The following is a 16,977-nucleotide window of genomic DNA, read 5'->3' on the forward strand; positions in this document are numbered from 1 at the left end:
TCAGTAGAAGACTTTTCTTTGTGAATCTCATCATTACTGAACAGTATACTGGTCATGTGTGACTGAACTGCCTTTTTTAATGTCCCAGTGTTGAGTTTTATACTTAACATTCCAAAGAGCTTCTCTAAATCCATTATGCAGTAGCTGACTCTTTAGCATTTTGTCTTAGGTTCTGAAATGGTGTTTGCATATGTCTTTTCAAGGTCAGGAATTGGGCCTTGGACTTTGCTTTTGAGTATATGTGGTATGCTTAGCAATGCCAAGAAAAGGATTGGAGGAGCAAAATACATATTTGAAGAGAGAAATGTATAAAATCCTCCCAAAATGACTTCACCCAGTTGGCCTTTGACTTAGTCCTGGCTGTATTTAGGGCCTGAGAGACTCATTGACTTGGATAATAGTTTCCTACTTCACCAGGGTGTTCCGAGAATAAATCCATTAATATGTCTAAGGCATACAGACAGTACAGTGATGGGGTGGAGAGGCGAAAAATGGGTGTCAAGGATGTTTAGCACTTTGTAGCTACCATGGCTACCCGTTCTGTCTAGCATCGGTCCCCTGCCGATACGCCCAACTGGTGCGACACTCTGTGAAGCTCAGTGAACTCAGGAAAGCAGATGTCCTCCTATCCACTAAGAGTTTGACAATGTCCCCCCAACTTCTAAAGTCCTGCAAGCCTTTCTGGGAATATTTGCTTAGCCTCATGCAATCAGGCTACAGTCAGGAGGAGGCTTGGAAAGCAGATTGGGCTAAACACAACTGAAAAAATAAGCACCTCATGCTTGATCCTGCGCAGAAGGATCCTGGCTTTGACCTCCCACCAGGGCCCAAGCATAATATTTTCAGACCCAGTACAAACGTGTAACACGGGCCCCCTCCCACACACATACCGCAATCCCTCATCCCATACATACAATCTCATGAACCATGACAAAAGTTTGAATTCTGAAATTACTGTTACATATTCTACATTTCTGAAAAATGCCCCCCCTTTGCTATTTTTGTTTCACATAACACCCAGCCTGAGAGTCCGACAAGTTTGCTGACTATTTTGTAACTGTTTTGGTCATTATAAAGGTCTTATATCCTGTCAACGTCTTGATTCTGTTCATCTGCTTCCCTAGTTAGTGTATTGCCTGACTGCAAAAGGGCCTCGTCTGATTTGAAAAACTGGAGGATAGATTGGTGTCCTTTAGCTTCTTTTAGTTCCCTTTCTTTTACCTCCTTACATTTCTGGCTGCTTGATTTGTATGTATAGCCACCACCAGACACGGCAGTATGGGGGGGGGTATGACTGTTGAGTGAATTAGACACTTACTCACATATATTTTGGGTCTGCAAATCCTACCAGAAGCAGCAGCAGCCCTGGCTCTCACTGTTTTAGGGTGCTTTGCTTTGCCCCGCCCACCAGCTGTCCCTCCCTCCTGCCTAGGCACAAGGAACTCTGGGACTGGCAGTTCTTGATCTTGATACGACAGAACATGTCACAGAGAGGAGCACAAATCTCCCAGTCTCAAACTACAAGTCCTAGTTTAACTGCACAAGCGCACACTCTATTCTAGAGAAGGGCCTGGGCTGGGCCAGCACGCCCAGCAACTCACTGTGCACGATGTTGCTTAGACTGCTCGAACACTGCTTCTGATTGGCGCCAGCAAATCTCGCACCATCTGGACAATAGATACAGGGAAATAAGTTTCTACAAAATAGCCTCAGGTATGATCTACAATTTAGCCTCAATTTTTTCCTCATGGTAATGGGGGTTGCAGCCTGGGCCAGGGTCCCCCAGGGCCTCCGGGCCCTGGTGAAGTGTACCCTTCCCCCCCCCCTCCCCATGTGGGGGCCCTGCCTCCCACAGACATCTTGGTCCACTCTGAACCGATTCTGAACCAACCATGGCATGTGTGGACACTGAAGGCACAAATGGAAAATCAAGGACTCTCCAGCTTGCCACTGTGGCTCCCCACAACAGATCACCCAATGTATCGCCACCGATTGCTCAATTTATAAATAAGAAGGAGGCATCACTGCAATACGTTCCGCCACTGCTGGTGTAGCCATCTGGCTCAATCAACTTCAGGTGAAATTGTAGTTGCTGCTCTATGCCAGCCATACGAAAGGACAAAACGACGACGTTAGATCCGTAAACAGTCTGTCCTGAAGTATTCTGTCTGTCTAGGTACTTGTATACACCCCCATCCCTGTGGTGTCTGAGTGCCTCCAACTGTAATGGATTTATCCTCACAATACCCCTAGAGGCGTAGAAACATTATCCCCCCTTAACAGATGGGGAACGGAGCCACAGGAAGATTAAGGGTACATCTATACGACAACCAGGGGTGTGAGTTGCAGATCATGTAGATGTACCTGCGCTGGCTTTTAATCCAGCTAGCTCACTGAAAATAGCACAAGCTGCACAAGTACACACCCAGGGAGGGTCCATGGTGTCCTCACCACTATTTTGAGCAAGCTAGCTGGATTAAAGCTAGCACGGGTACTTCTACACCCTTGGCTGCAACGTAGACGTATCTTAAGTGACTTGCTCAGGGTCATGCAGGAGGGGTGGCAAAGCTGGGAATTACTCCAGATTTCTTGTGCTCCGTTAAACTGTCTTACCCACAAAACAGTTCTTCCATTCTATGGTAGGGTCAAAGGGCCAGTAGACTTTAAAAATAGTCTTACGGATGGATTGATAAGTTATAACATTTGTGAAACATTTAGTTCAAAATAATCCATTTTGTTTATTTTCCCAGTACATGTTTTCCTGGGAAACCGGACACTTTTTTTGCACTTCATGTATAAAATCTTGTATGCATTGTAGATGAAGTTTGTTTACCGTTCTGAAGCACTGCTCTGATTTTAAAAGTTTATGTACTACTATATTTATATAAAAAATATGGTTCACAATAAGAAACTTCATTGTACACTATTTTGCCCTAGAACACTTCTGAATTATTGCAGTCTAGTTTTTAAAACTAAAAATGACACAAATTATATACTCATATCCTGAAAAGAAATAGAAAATAATTTACTTTGTAGGCCGGGTATAAAAGACGGGGATTTTAGCTGCACTTTTAGGTTAAAACTCTCTGTGACAAGGCAGACCTGCCTTGAGCGCCCTCCTGTGGATGGCCATGGTACAGCAGGCTTGGCTGCCTCAATTTCCACTTTCGGTCCCTGGTAATTCCACTTCAAGCCCTTGCTTAATACCCTCCCCAACAAAAGTCTGTCTCTCAGCCGGTGTACATAGTCCTTAAAACCCCATTTTCCCCAGTTGGAAACACCCCCCCTCCATCTCTGTGCTTGGAGATCCTTACCAAGGGAGCATCTCTCACTCTCCCTGCCCTTCACGTTCCCCTGGGTCCACGTCTGCAGCATGGAGATGGTAGCAGGTAAACCCCTCTGCTGCTCCCCTGCCTTCAGCCTTCTCTGGACCTCAGCTTTGGCTCTCTGGCAACTCCCTCTGCTGTTCTCCATCCCTCGGGTCCTGGAGGGGCAGGCCAGCTGGAAATCCCCCTTGCTGTTCTCCCCCAGGAACCACAGACTGTCTCTTAGCTCTGACAGCTGTCACCTGCCAACCGCTCACTCCCAGGCAGCTCTTACCTGCCTTTTTCCTGACCTGACCCTCAGACAGCCCTGGCTCTCCAGGTCTCTCTCTCTCTCTGTCTCCCTGATTTTTTTTTAATAGCCCCAGGTTCTGCCCCATCCTCTTTAATTGGCCAGACTGGGATCACCTGTTCTGACACAGAAGCTCGGCCTGCCTCATGTACAGAGGCCACGTATAGATTGGCGGTTAAAATGCTTGGTTTTGAATGGTTACAGAAAGTCATATGCAGTCCCCTGCTGCAGCTGTCATTCAGCGAGTTTATCCTGGCTAATTCAAACCACAGAACGTATTTATTTTAGCTGCCTGCGTGCTACAAATTACAATGCTGCTGTATGGGACTTCTGGTTTTCACAGCAGTTTCACATCTTGGTTATTAATTGAAGCTTGAAGGATTCTAGATAAAGCATTAATGAGGCTTGACTAAAAGCGTTTTTACAGTTTGACCGCTTGCCATTTAGTCAGTTTCATTTTTGTCTGCTACTGCAATAGAAAATTTACTGTCCGAGGATCCAGCTGAACAAAACCATGTAAATTGCCTGGTAATTGTACATTGAACTAAACAGGAGTTGCACTGCATCTTAAATGAAGTCCATTTACATTAGTGCTAATCCGATGCTACTTGTAGATAGGTAGGTACACAGGGTTCACCAAAGCACTGTTCTGGTGTGGTGCTAATTGCCCCTTCCAGTTGCACCTCGCTGGATCAGGACTCAAAACTGTACCCTCTCTTTTATTAGTGAAAGGAGAAGGAAGCAGTTGTCATTTTTTTTTTCTTTCTCCACCATAAGCCCTTATGAGGATCTGAAAGTCACTTTATTTCACAAGCAAAACGAAGGTCTGGGAACCACTTTTGTGAGAGAACTTCCTGACTGTAAAGGGACCAGGATCCAGCAGGGTTACCGCTGTTGCAGGCCTGAAAATGAAGACCCTGTAGTTCTGGAAGCCCATCAGGAGCAATGCGAAGAGTGGGGAAGAAAAAGGACAGACAAAGGTGAGGGATTTTTTTTTTTTACTTGGGAAGCTGCTGAGGGAGGGACATAGGAGCAGCAATCACGTAACAAAAGTCCTTGTTGCCACTGTCGGGCTGGTGAAAAAGCAGCTAATTTGGATTGCCACAAAGGCATCAGGGTGGGTAGGCTTCTTTCAGCTTGGCTCTGCTCTGAATTCATCAGTCACAGATGCTGAAACGCTTCCCCAGCAGTACACTAAAATGAATGCAGGACTGGCACCTCAGCGTCTCGTTAGTCCAGATGTGGCTGAACCATCCCCTTCCTCGCAATGGCTGTTATTTAAGTGACAGCAAGTGATTCTTGGCTTCTTCCTTTCCAGCTACAATCAGGGAGAAAAACCTGCCTGTGTTTTTCGAGTGTTTGCCGACAGTAAGTTGCCTCTTTGTGAACTATAAACTAGGGCGTTGGAAAGGGCCTCTTCCAAGCAGACTGCCACCTCTACATCTATGTCCAACTTCTACCACACATGTCCATGGTCAATTGGCCTCTGCAACTAGCTAGTTAGTTCCTGATCAGTCCACTGTCCAGTTTATGCCTTTTGAAATCCCATTAATATTGGGATTGCCACAGGATATCAGAATTGGGCCCAATTTCTTTTTCTTTATACTTGCTCTATCAGTGGGAACAGCGTAAACCAAAGTCTCCAGTTTCCATTGGAATATCTGTTAGTTCCATGGTAGTTTTTTCTCTTTTCTATGACAGAAGTTTAAATGCCTTTACTCTGTTAAATTGTGCGGGTGCAGCAAATGCTGTTCACTTTTTGAATCTTGCTCTTTAGGGTCTAGGAGGTTTTCATCTTGACCCTGCATTTTCCAGCTGAGATCGCCCTCTGCTGAACAGTACCTGTCGTAAACACGTTCAAGTGCAATGTGCTACATTTAAAGCATTTGGATAGGATTTTCATAGTGGCTCAGTGTTGGCCTAACTCTGCTCCCCTGATATAGCGGGGAAACTCGCATTGACTTAAAAGGGAATAGAGTTAGGCCTACAAGGAACACGTCTGAAAAACCATCTTCAGCATACAACTGAAAATAGCATTAGGGCAAAACTGAATTTACCTTCCAAGGACTGATTCTCCCCCAGATAATAATGGGACTGGAAAAGCCAGACCTGCCATGCAAATCAATTTTCAATTTGGTGTCTATAACCACTCCATTTTAGAAGCTGCTGCTGCTGCTACCCAGTGACAAGCAGGCTTCAGTGTGGCTTAAAAGCTCTCAGGCAGTCATGTGCTCACTGTCACCTTCGAAAAATGTTGCCATCTGTTTATCAGACATTGGTCCAGTAAACGTCTTGGCATTTCTTCCTTCTCCTGACCTTCCCCTGCTCCCTCTCCAAAACATACCCAAAATTACTCAGAGTTTGACAAGAAAACTTCAATTTGCTATGAGAAATGTCATGTTCTGTGTATGACGTTAACTAGCACAAGCTAGTTAGCTTTCCTGCCGGCTACAGACCACCAACCTTTGTGGATCTTCCATACACTCCCTTCTTTCCACCTCTGCTATATCTCCTGTCCGTTACACACACCCACTCAAAGGTAATTGTTTTCATTCCATGGAGCAAGGCTGGATGCTTGCTCTTATTTGGTTTAGCATCACGGCGATTGAGACCTGAGATATTGGATAGTTTTTATATATAAACTTATATTGAACTTGAATACTGAATTGTATTTTGAGTAGTTTTTAATACCTTCCTCCATTATTTGAGCATGAAAACCATTCCCTTCTGCATGTATAAGATAAGTGCAGCCTGCTGCCTTCATGATACTTGGAGTTTTCAACTCCAGAAAAGGTTTAAAGTTGAATTTTTTTTTTCTTACAGCGAGTTAATTTCCAAGAAGCCGTGGTGCGTCCAGATCCTTCACCATTCACTCTGTGACTAGCTCATTGGAGTCTTGCTGTAGCAGGCTTGACTTTATTGTTATTAGCTGGGACTTGGATTGTTTTGCGAGATGCTTGTTTCTCTTCCCCATCATTAAGCCATGATGATGCCTCTCACTTTGCAGTTCTCATGGTTTCATATTGCGCACACTGTCATTCCAGCTGAAGATAACCGGACAGGATGCCCTTGTGGTCTTAGCCAAGTAAGCATCTTCTTTAAGCAGAGGAGTCACAGTTAGTAAAAGGAGAAACTTCTTGCATGCACACTCTCTTTCCATGGACACAAGTGGTAAAAGTTGGACATAGATGTAGAGTTGAAAAGGGACCTAGCAGGACATTTACTGTTTATTTTGTTCTTTTTCTGATGCAAGGACTAAGACCCAGTTAATAATAATCATTACTTGTGTTACCATATTGCTAAGACGCCCTAGTCACGGACCAGGTCCCCCTCATCCTAGGTGCTGTATGGGCAAGGGGGGGAAAGTCAGCTTCTGCTCCAAAGAGCTTACAATCTTAAGTGTAAAACAAGAGACCACGGATGGATACAGGCAGACAGCTGGGGGATTGCAATGAGGTAAGATAGGCCAGCATGATAGACAATGGTATCTGCGCACCATTGTCAAGCGTTCTTTTTAAATAGTACCACGGCAAAAGGAGAGTATTATGGAAGGAGTTGGAGAACCATGAAGCAGCTTGGCAGATGGGGGAAAGAATCTCAGAACATGGATCTCAGAACATTACCTTGTTAAAATAGGCATCCAGTGGTAGGTCTCTTGGTTTTCGGTCTGGCTCAAAGACTAGCATAACGATGCATGGTGCATTGGCTCAGCCAGACCCTACATTCTACACCCAGCAGCTAAATAGAAGAGACATAGTGGGATGTACGTTAACTTACCATAAAGAACTTCAGGTTTTCAACTTGATAAATTGATTAAACTTTGGAAGACAAATGGAAGAAATCTTCTTCCATAGCCATGAATTCCAGGGCATCAGACTTCCCTTTTTTTAATAAACATGTATTGGGACTGTTTGTTTCATCTAACTGATTAATTTTAATGTGTATGTGCATTAAAGACAATTACTGGATATATATCTCCAAATATTCCCATAAGCTCAGCCTGCTGCAGCACACTGATCATCAGCCTTTCATAAAACTGATGTTAGATCAATTCTCTCTCATGCTATTTTATTTGTGTAACCTTTTAAAAAAAGTCATTGTTGGATTGGAGGAGTCGCTGTCAAAGCACAGTGTTGGTGTACTGACCTGAGGCTAATCTGCTAACGTGTTGGAGGAGGAAGAGTTATGTTTTAGAGAAATATCGATAGGGGTTTTCATCCCTTTCAAACAGAACAAAGGCACAGAAATACAGCCTTAAATTCTCCTCACTGTGGCTGCACACAAATATTCTTATGCTCAATTCTTTGAAGCAGGGACTACATGTAGTCCTATGTGTTTGTACAGTCCCTAGTCACTGTGAAGTTACAGGTATATAAATAGAATCATAGAATATTAGAGTTGGAAGGGACCTCAGGAGGTCATCTAGCAGGACTAACCTCAGCTAAATCATCCAATACCAGTCCAAGAGCTATCTTGCTGTTACTGTTCTCCTGATTAGCTGTACTCAAGGTGGCGTACACCTCCTCTCTGACGATTGCTATCTAATTTCTAAAATGATGGCAAAGGGGCACATGGCAAATCATGCTTCCACTTAATTACGCATTATTCTCATAGATAGAGACTTGCCATATTTACTGTGTAAATATGTTCCATTGAGCGGGTTTTACGAGGGCTGTATTGTACTAACTATGGTACTATTTTTCCTGTTGGCTTGATTTATCGACTAAAATTGCCTGCTTGTTCAGAGTTCTTGGAGTTTCTTATCCTTTTTTTTACCACTTTAATCTCTGTAACATCCCCTAGCAGGAGACTACATTCATTCCTTGCAGGGAGTGAACTCAGTGACCTCATAGGATCCTTATATTTTGTAACTTCTGGACCCCAGGTGAATAAAACATGAAGCTTTAGTTTACCCGTTAAAGTTTGGTCATGGTCAGAAAAGTGACTATAAAAATACACCACACTATTTCCTGTGTGTTTGTCACAGTTGCTTACCTTACTGATAATTTTTTTGCTTGAGTTAATGCTGCGAAACAACTACAGCTGAGGAAGACAAAAGTGGATTTTGCCTCCTACATCTTGAAAAACAAAATTGTCAAGTTCCAGTTGCAGAATCTTACCACTGGTGATGATTTAAGAAACTCAGATCCAATAGGTATGACTGTCGATTCAAAACGTCCCTTGACTGTGACTTGTGAACCAAACAAATCTGATGTGTAAGTAACAGAGTGAGAAATATGGAAATTCAGAATGACTAATACCACTTTAAAATGGTCAGTTCTGATCGCTATGCTCTAGTGAAATGATTAGCCCGGAAATACGTTTTTCATACAGTGATTAAGGACCTGATTTTCACAGTTTCTTATTTTACAAATGCAAATGAAAGACTGTACATATCTGCCTGATTTGCTGTTGCAATCATAGCTAGATGTCCAAATACTACAATTTGTACCTACAACTAATTGTGGGCACAAAATTGTGCATGTAAAATTAGGTCAGGTGAGCCCTCTTTAAAATCAAATCTCAACTGTGTACATTTATTTTGATTCTCTGCTGTGCTATAAGCAATACTTGCAGCTTTGTGGGCATTACCAGAGTTTACCCTCAATAGTACTGAGTCAGAGCAATGTAAGGTGAAAGAGTTAATCTAAATTTTAATATCTGGGGGGGGGGGGGGGGAGAGTGTGTGTGTGTGTGTGTGTGTGTGTGTGTGTGTGTGTGTGTGTGTGTGTGTGTGTGTGTGAGTGAGTGAGTGAGTGAGAAGAGGAGGCTTACTCTCCTCCTCACCATTCTGAAGGTTTGTTTTATCCATGTTATCCGGTTGCTTTATCCATTATTTTTGTTTTATCCATTACTAGTAACACACTGTCAAATATTTGAAAAATGTTTTAGGGTGGTAATTTACAGGCTTTAAACTAATGTTTTAAATAATGAACGTAGTATTGCATTATTTCCGTCAGTAATACGTGGTGTTTAAAGAATAAGCTATCTCACTTCAATCACAACTCTTAGTTAGGGAAACCTATCTAAAGATTATCTCAGCATGGTCCAAAGACACTTACCTCACCCAGGTAATCCCTTTGACTTCCCCCATGTGCACAGTGAAAAAGATTCAACCCTCTTCTCTTTATGGCGTAATTCACCTACAGGGAAGTCACTGCCGGCAGCTCTGCTAAACTTAGGGATTTCTTACCATAACTCCTAGCACCCCGTTTTCTGCCTTTGACACTGGATTCTGAAAACGTTCTCAATAAAGCTTTAACACAGCGGTTTACGTGGTGAATTCTCACTTCTAAACTGTGGCCTGATTGTGGTTTTCCAGTTTGAACTACTTTCTTTTTCCAGCTTTATTTTACAGAAAATAAAATGTTTAGACTCTCTCAACACTTCTTAGCTACCCCCCCATAACTGTGGACTGAGAGGCAAGTATGCAGATGAATCAAGCTGGTGTGAGAGATGAAAGCCGTGCAGGCGCTGATTAGTATTACAGCAGTTCGCTCAGTTTCTGATTAATTATCTCACATTATAGATGTACATTTATACCACAACTGCCCCACTTCTGGACTGGACGGAGATTTTCAAAAGGCATAGAAGAGTAAGGTGCCCTGATCCCACTGACTTTTAATGGGAGGTGGGTGCCTAACCTGCCCTTTATGCCTTGGACAATTCTTCCATTTATCTCTTAGTTTCCAGAGTGATTATCCATGAGTGGATCATCATCAATACAGTAAAAATGCTGGACACATGAGAGTTAACTAACTGTTCCATACTGCCTATGGCTATCTTTGCTTTAACGGAATAAACGTTAGCTCTCAGTTCAGGAAACACTGGGACACATGCTTAAATATTGTCCTCCATTGTAAACTGAAGTGCCTGCTTTTCTGTATCAAGGCTTTAAAGAGTGAAAGGTAGTCATGAGACTTCTGACTGGCGTAACAGTGCTGTTTAGTTCTTTTGGAGAAATATTTCATTCTTTATATTGATTATTATTATATATATCAATAGCTACAAATCAAACTCTTATTCTAAACCCACTTATCCTTTCATTTTAATGTAGTAAACACAGATTTATTAATGTCACTCAGCCGAAAACTACCCACTCTAATTACTAGAAAAATCCACTTTTGAAGCTCTAGAACTCCTGAACATAAAATAACATTTTAGCAGCATTCCACAGCTCAGACCAGGTCTGGGTTTAATCAGTGAAGAGTCAGCTTGAGTCACTTTTTGCCTGGTGTACTCTTCTTTCCCAGGTGCTGTGTGTTTGTGGAGTACTTACATTTCTACCAGCACTCCCTCCCATCTCTCTGTTCAGCCTATTTAATCCAATCTGTGCTAATCAACAGGCTTTTACTTCAGATAAAACACAGTAATTAAAGCCAAACATACAGGTTGACCCAATGCCAGCCAAGGCTCACCCTAGTCATCCACCCCATTGCTTTACTCAACACTGAGCTGGGGGAATAGATCAGCCTAGGGCAGGCCCTGCAGGTGATAAAAGGTGGGCAGTGGCCAATGAAAGAGGAAAGTAAGTTCCAGGAACCCGAGAATGCTCTGCTGCACGCCCCTTTTTATTTAAACCAAGACGCTACTCGCTTATGCATCCTAGTTCATGCAGCTGAAGCACCTGAGAAAAGACAGAGCCTCTGAAATCAGAGCTTCCCCTGTATCAGCAGCCAGTAAAGAGCACGTGTGCCATGCTTTCTGTAAAATGCTGCTTATTAAGCAGCCTGCCTTTTCTTCACTAGCTGCAGTTTTCATGTGCGCTTAAAATGCAGTTCTACTCTGAAATGTGACTCAGGAAAAATGGCTTAAAGGGGGGGCCCTGTTTATTGCCGTGGCTCCAAATCAAAGGTACTGGCTTTAGCTGGGCTTCTGACACCTTTATTTGTGCTGAATAGTATTTTATATTAATGGGACCACTTGTAAAGTGTTACACAACGTGAATAAAGATGTCAGAATGCGGCTTTAGAAATAAAAAAGGTGTTTGATTTCTCCCTGCAAACTCCACCGTGGATCTGAAAGTGAAGTGTTCTATGCATCACCACCAGGAATAGATTGCTACAAACTAAATGATACCCTCCTTTATACCTATGTACCCCATTCACACAAGGGTAGCTGGAGATGTGTTGAGAACTGTTGCACAGGTATTGCTAAAAGCATTTTGGCTAACACAGTTATTGCTGGTGATGATGCATAAATAGAAAATAACTCAACATGGCTTTCAGAACCCAGGTAAAGTTTGTTGGGTTGGCAGTTAGAAGAAAAATCATTTTTCAGAGGGAGTATATTAGATCTGGAGCTAGATCCCATAAACTCCCTTCTCAAGCCCCTTTTGTGAAGCCACTTCCTGAAGTGCACCAGGCACGCACCTTTCAGGTGCAGCTTGTTGCTGTATTTCACCTTCAAGCTCCCAAGAGGATGAGAAGGTGCGTCTGAAAGAAAAGGCTGCAACCGCTTTACCAAGTGCAGGTGATTAAAGAGCAGCTGCAGCGAATGCTACTGGGTGCACAGAGTTTGGAGATTCAGATAAAAGTGCAGCTACAGTCCCATGAGGAGGACCCTGAGTGAATCATGTTCTGTGGCAGGATAACCTCGCCAACCAGTCCTCAAGTATGTGGCAGGCTCTCCGAGGAAAGGTAAGTCAGTTTCCTGGGTATTGAATATAACTATGGATAATTTGGAGGAGGAACTGGTTCTTTAGCTGGCTGAGGGGTATGTAATGGCTCTCTGCAGGGATGTTTTGTGTGTGAAATCAAATGTAAGTTATGGCTGAGAGCTCTAAATCCAGCAGGAAAGATTAGACTGTGTGAGCTCCTCGGGGTAGGGGCTCTCTCCCTCTCGTATGCCTGTACAGTACCACGTACAATGAAACCCCAATCCTGATAGTGGCCGCTGGGTACTCCCGTGGTACAACTGAAGAACACTATGACCCAGTTAACACAAGCCCTCCTACTCCGTCTATTCAACAGCCCTAGTAATTTCACTGATGGCACCCACTGCACTGCTTACCTTGACTTTCATGAGTCGTATGTGTCTACGGTTCTTCAGAAATGACTAAAGGGAAAAGCGAAGAGAAGTTACAAACGGGTCACACGTGTTTGTTTGTTTGAAGCTGCAGGAGGTTTAGAAAATCCCTACTCTTTTTCTCAGGTCAATATGCAAAATTAGAACTTCACCAAACCATCTTAAAGCCTGAGAAAGAAAATAGTGAGGTTAGAATGGCAGAGCTGCTTTGCTGGAACCTACCTGCGCTGCAGGAAGGAAGTTGGGAACCTTTGTCTGCTGAATGAACTCGTTTGAGGACCAGTGGCTACTGCACGGGGTGGTGGGAGTCTGGTAACTGTTCCAACCTGCCTCCCTGGTGTCTGCCTGCTGCGCCAACCCCAGCCTGGAGCTAAAGGAGCGAGCTGTGGGCAGAAATCTGATTTCCCCCGCCCCAGCAAGGGGAGATCCATTCTCAGAGCCGCCCTGCTCTCCTCCCACGGGGCAGGATGGGAAACAGAGGTAAGACCCATGCGTGCCAGATGCTAATCACAGTGCTTAATGCACTAATGGGAAGTGCTCAGACGCTGCCCTGCTGGGTAGGAGAACAGAACCCTGCCAGCCGGGAAGCCTGGGACCCATGGAGGGGGGAGAGGTGCTGGCTAAGGGAGTGGTAGTCTGAAGGGGAGCCGCACCAGAAGGAGGCGTGTCTGATGTACTCCAAGAAGCAGCTGCATCGAAGGGCAGGCAGGTGTGGAGCTAGCCCCAGATCTCAGAGTTTTCTACCTGCTCCCCCAGCACACTTTACAGCCCAGCCCAGCGATCTGCTAGGGCGGCGGCATCCTCAGCAATAGGACAGATCCCATTGCCCCCGGCGTCGTGCCGCAGCGCTGCGCCCCTTGCGCGGGATTTTCAAAAAACGGGCGCCTGGCGCGCGTCCCGATTTTCAGAGGCACCGAGCGACCTCCGCCCCATAGAAACCTCCCCCCGCAGCCGCGCCCCTCCCCCCCGCAGCCGCTCTCTTCCCCAGCCAGCGGCGGGGCGGCTCTTCGACCCGCGCGTTCCCCAGCTGCAGGCGCACGCGGGGCTTTCCCCAGCCCGGGCACGGCCGGGGCCCGAGGGGGCGGCGTGCGCGCCACGTGGGGCCGGGCCGGGCCGGGCCGGGGGCAGACAGGGCGGTGGCGGCTGGAGCGAGCCGAGCCTGCCCCGGGCGCCCCGCCGTCCGTGGAGATGTTCCCTGGCGGGTGACGGGGAGATTTTTGCAAGGGTGCAAGGGGAAGGCAGTGCGGGGGACCGCGTGCGTCCCGCGTGGCGCCCTCCTCCCCCCACGCGCGCAAGTGGCCGCCCCCCTCCCGCACCGATTGCCGGCGCGGGGCTTCCCCGGCGCAGCCCAGCCTTTGCGCGTCCGGGCGTCGCGCGGCTGCGGGCACGTGCTGGGCCCAGGAAGGCAGCGCCACCCCCCCCCGCGGGCGGCAGCGGCCCGTCCCCCGCCCGCCTGGCCCCCTGGCGGCTTCGGGCGGCGCTGCAGCCCGGCTGGCCCGGTCCTGCCAGGCGGCTGGGGCTGGACTCCCGGTCCTGTGTTCCCCGCAGGCCAGGGAAATGCCCCCTTGCCCTGCGCCCAGAACTGGTGGCCCCTGGCGGCGGTAGCTGCCCCCCAGCTCTGGGTGCAGGACCCAGGGACAAGTGAACACACTGAGCCCACACACAGACCGGCAGCGGGCAGCGTTGGGGGGCCCTGGCCCAGCACAAATGCTCAGGTCCCAGCCCCCCCCAAAGCTCAGTGCCTGCCCGAGCCGCTGGCGAGGTCCCCGGCGAGCCTGGGCTGCCCTGGCTAGGACAGGACACCCTGACCCTCGGCTGGGAGCTGACCGCAGACATACCCGCTACTACAAGGAGGGCTCTGGAGGCCCCCGTGGGCGGGCTCTACCCTCCCGAGGGGCTGCTCACCCATCCTAGGCCGCAGCAGTGCCTATGAAGATGAGGGAGGCCATTCAGGCGCCTCAGCTACTGCAGCCTTGGTCCTTAGCCATTCCCCCATTTCAGAGAGAGCGTTGACCACGCAACAGCCGCAGCCCCCCAGGCAGGGCTGAGCCGGGCTAGCGCCCAGAGCTCTGCCCGCCTTTAGCAAGAGCCGTGATAGCAAGGGAAGAGCCAGCCCCCGCAGCTCGCCGTAGCCAGGGCACTACCCTGCCGGCACTGCGGGCTAGCCCAGCCACGGAGGGCCCACAGTCTATGCGGGCAACACTCTTTGGGCTCTCTCTGATTCTACCGCCCCGGTGGAGGTGGGGACACGTCCCCTTAGAAGTTGGGGGCGCTGCTAATAACCGCGGCTCAGACAGTTAAGTGAATGTATGGGCTAGGTTAGGAAGCAAAGCTCCCGGGATTCCTGCTAGCCAATCCCTCCCTCCACATCCTTCAAACGCCCCTTGCTTCCATCTCCTGCGCCACTAACCAGTTAATAATACACGGCTGCAGAACAATTATTCGTTTTCCCACTTTCATTTATTTTGTTCTTAAGACAGATCTATAGAACAGGAAACCTCTTCAGAACCTGATCATACAGCGTCTCCCCACCTTTAACAGCGTTCCCACTTTGTTCTGTTGCCCTAGGCATCACATGCTGGTAGCTACAGCACTGGCTCCTGCTGTAGGCACCAAAATCCAGCCTCACTAAAGCAGCAATGCAATACTGGAGAGCAGCTAGGCAATCCTAAACTCCAGTATTTACGTGCTGCTAGAGCACTGCTGACATGCTTCCATTGTAAAGAGGTCTCCGTGACTTCCAGAACCTCTTTTTTACAATCCCTGCTGGTTGTCATAGTACCTATAATTTGTCATGTGTGTTAAACAGAGGAAAGAATTTTGAACAAAACAGGAGGTAGGATTACTTCAAGCAACATACAGCTGTCATATAAGCCCACTGGAGACATAACATTAGAGATGATTTAATGTATTAAGTTATTGCTGATGTTGGAGAAAAGATAAAATATTGAACAATCACGTTGCCTGCGATCAGACCACCAGGTTAGAATAAGGCAAATCCCTGTACCCTGTTTTAGGCAAATTCACCAAGCAAATACATAAAACCAATACTCTGTCTTTGCAGGCGGGAAAGAAAGTGTACAAGTAAAAGCACTACAAAAACGTATCTAAACATACCTGTTCACTGATCTAAGAGAGACATGAGAATGTGTTAGCTTCCACGGCTGATACCCAGAAGCTCCCTTTCTTGTCTATCCTTGAGGTAATGAGGCAGCCCAGAATGGTCTGTATCTCCTTGTCTCTACAAACCATGATGTGCTGCTACATCTCCTCAAAGGCCACAATGTTGACATTCCAAATGGTATTTTGACTATTTTTAAACATGATATAAGGTACTGCAGAGCACAATCCAATCCAAGGAAGGTATTTTTAACATTCACTTATTACAAAGGTTAAACGTTCTTCAATCCTGTTCTACCAGAAAGTCTGTAACTATAAAAGAGAACAAGTAGTTATACAAGAGCATCATGACTGCAATCATTTTTTTTTTTTTTTTTTTTAAAGCAAAAAATAAGAGCCTAATTTATTTGCCCAAAATACACAGTAGACTTGTTGCAGTTAACTACGTTTTCAGACCAGCCATCTCTCCTGCTTCCCCCTTGTAACACTTTTTTCTGGCCCTTTCAACTAGTCTATTGGGAAATCCAAATAGTTTACAGATTGGGGTTTGTTTTGGTGGTGCATCTACTAGGCTCCGTGCTATGGAGTTTTTACAAGCTGCATATACTAGGCGCAGTGCTAGCGAGATTTTACAAGCAGTGATACCTGTGTAAGAAATAGTTATAGTGCTAAAGTGTTCGTTTGTTCGCCATTTCCCTGAATTATTTCAATTTAGATTATCCAGATTCCTCACCCTCACTTCCAGGACATAATCTGAAGTAAATATTTCTCTTTTTCTGTGTTTGTTTTTAAGGTCCATGTTGGTCAGATTTCCCATTTCAAATCTGAATGGATGAAGTCAGCTATGAGAAATTCACAGCTGCCTTGAAATTTTTCAGAACATTCCCTGCCTATGCAGATAGAGACCACACTTTTGAAAGAGGCAGGGGGGGAGAAGAAAAGGAATGTGGAATGGGTTTTTTTTGCGTGGTACCTGACTTCCCAGTGTACAACCTTAGGGTGTAATTAGAAGTTAGACTATGCACCAGTACAGGGGTGTTGAAGATAGCTTGACATATCTGCATTTCTTTTAGACATTTTCATAGTTATGTGATCAACAGGTGCAGTACTAACAGGTATATGTTCCTCCAACTCATCTTCTTAGGGCTTGTCAACATGAAAAAAATAGGAACAGTGTTAGAAATATGACATTGAGATGTCTCCCCATTGCCTACC

General features: G+C 45.9%; 2 long non-coding RNA genes across 2 annotated transcripts; both read left to right on the forward strand.

Moving 5' to 3' along the window:
• The first annotated feature begins 3,710 nt into the window (after positions 1-3,710).
• Positions 3,711-9,251, forward strand: LOC137153039 (uncharacterized). The gene is made up of 3 exons (XR_010919680.1): positions 3,711-4,595; positions 4,934-4,983; positions 6,439-9,251. It is a non-coding gene; the product is annotated as an uncharacterized lncRNA (long non-coding RNA).
• A 2,926-nt stretch (positions 9,252-12,177) lies between these two features.
• Positions 12,178-16,691, forward strand: LOC137153040 (uncharacterized). The gene is made up of 3 exons (XR_010919681.1): positions 12,178-12,254; positions 12,769-13,122; positions 16,556-16,691. It is a non-coding gene; the product is annotated as an uncharacterized lncRNA (long non-coding RNA).
• The last annotated feature ends 286 nt before the right edge of the window (positions 16,692-16,977 follow it).

This window comes from Emydura macquarii, unplaced genomic scaffold (genome assembly GCF_026122565.2).
Source record: "Emydura macquarii macquarii isolate MOO-44397 ecotype Brisbane River unplaced genomic scaffold, CSIRO-AGI_Emac_v2 contig_1253, whole genome shotgun sequence".
Lineage (NCBI taxonomy): Eukaryota > Metazoa > Chordata > Testudines > Chelidae > Emydura > Emydura macquarii.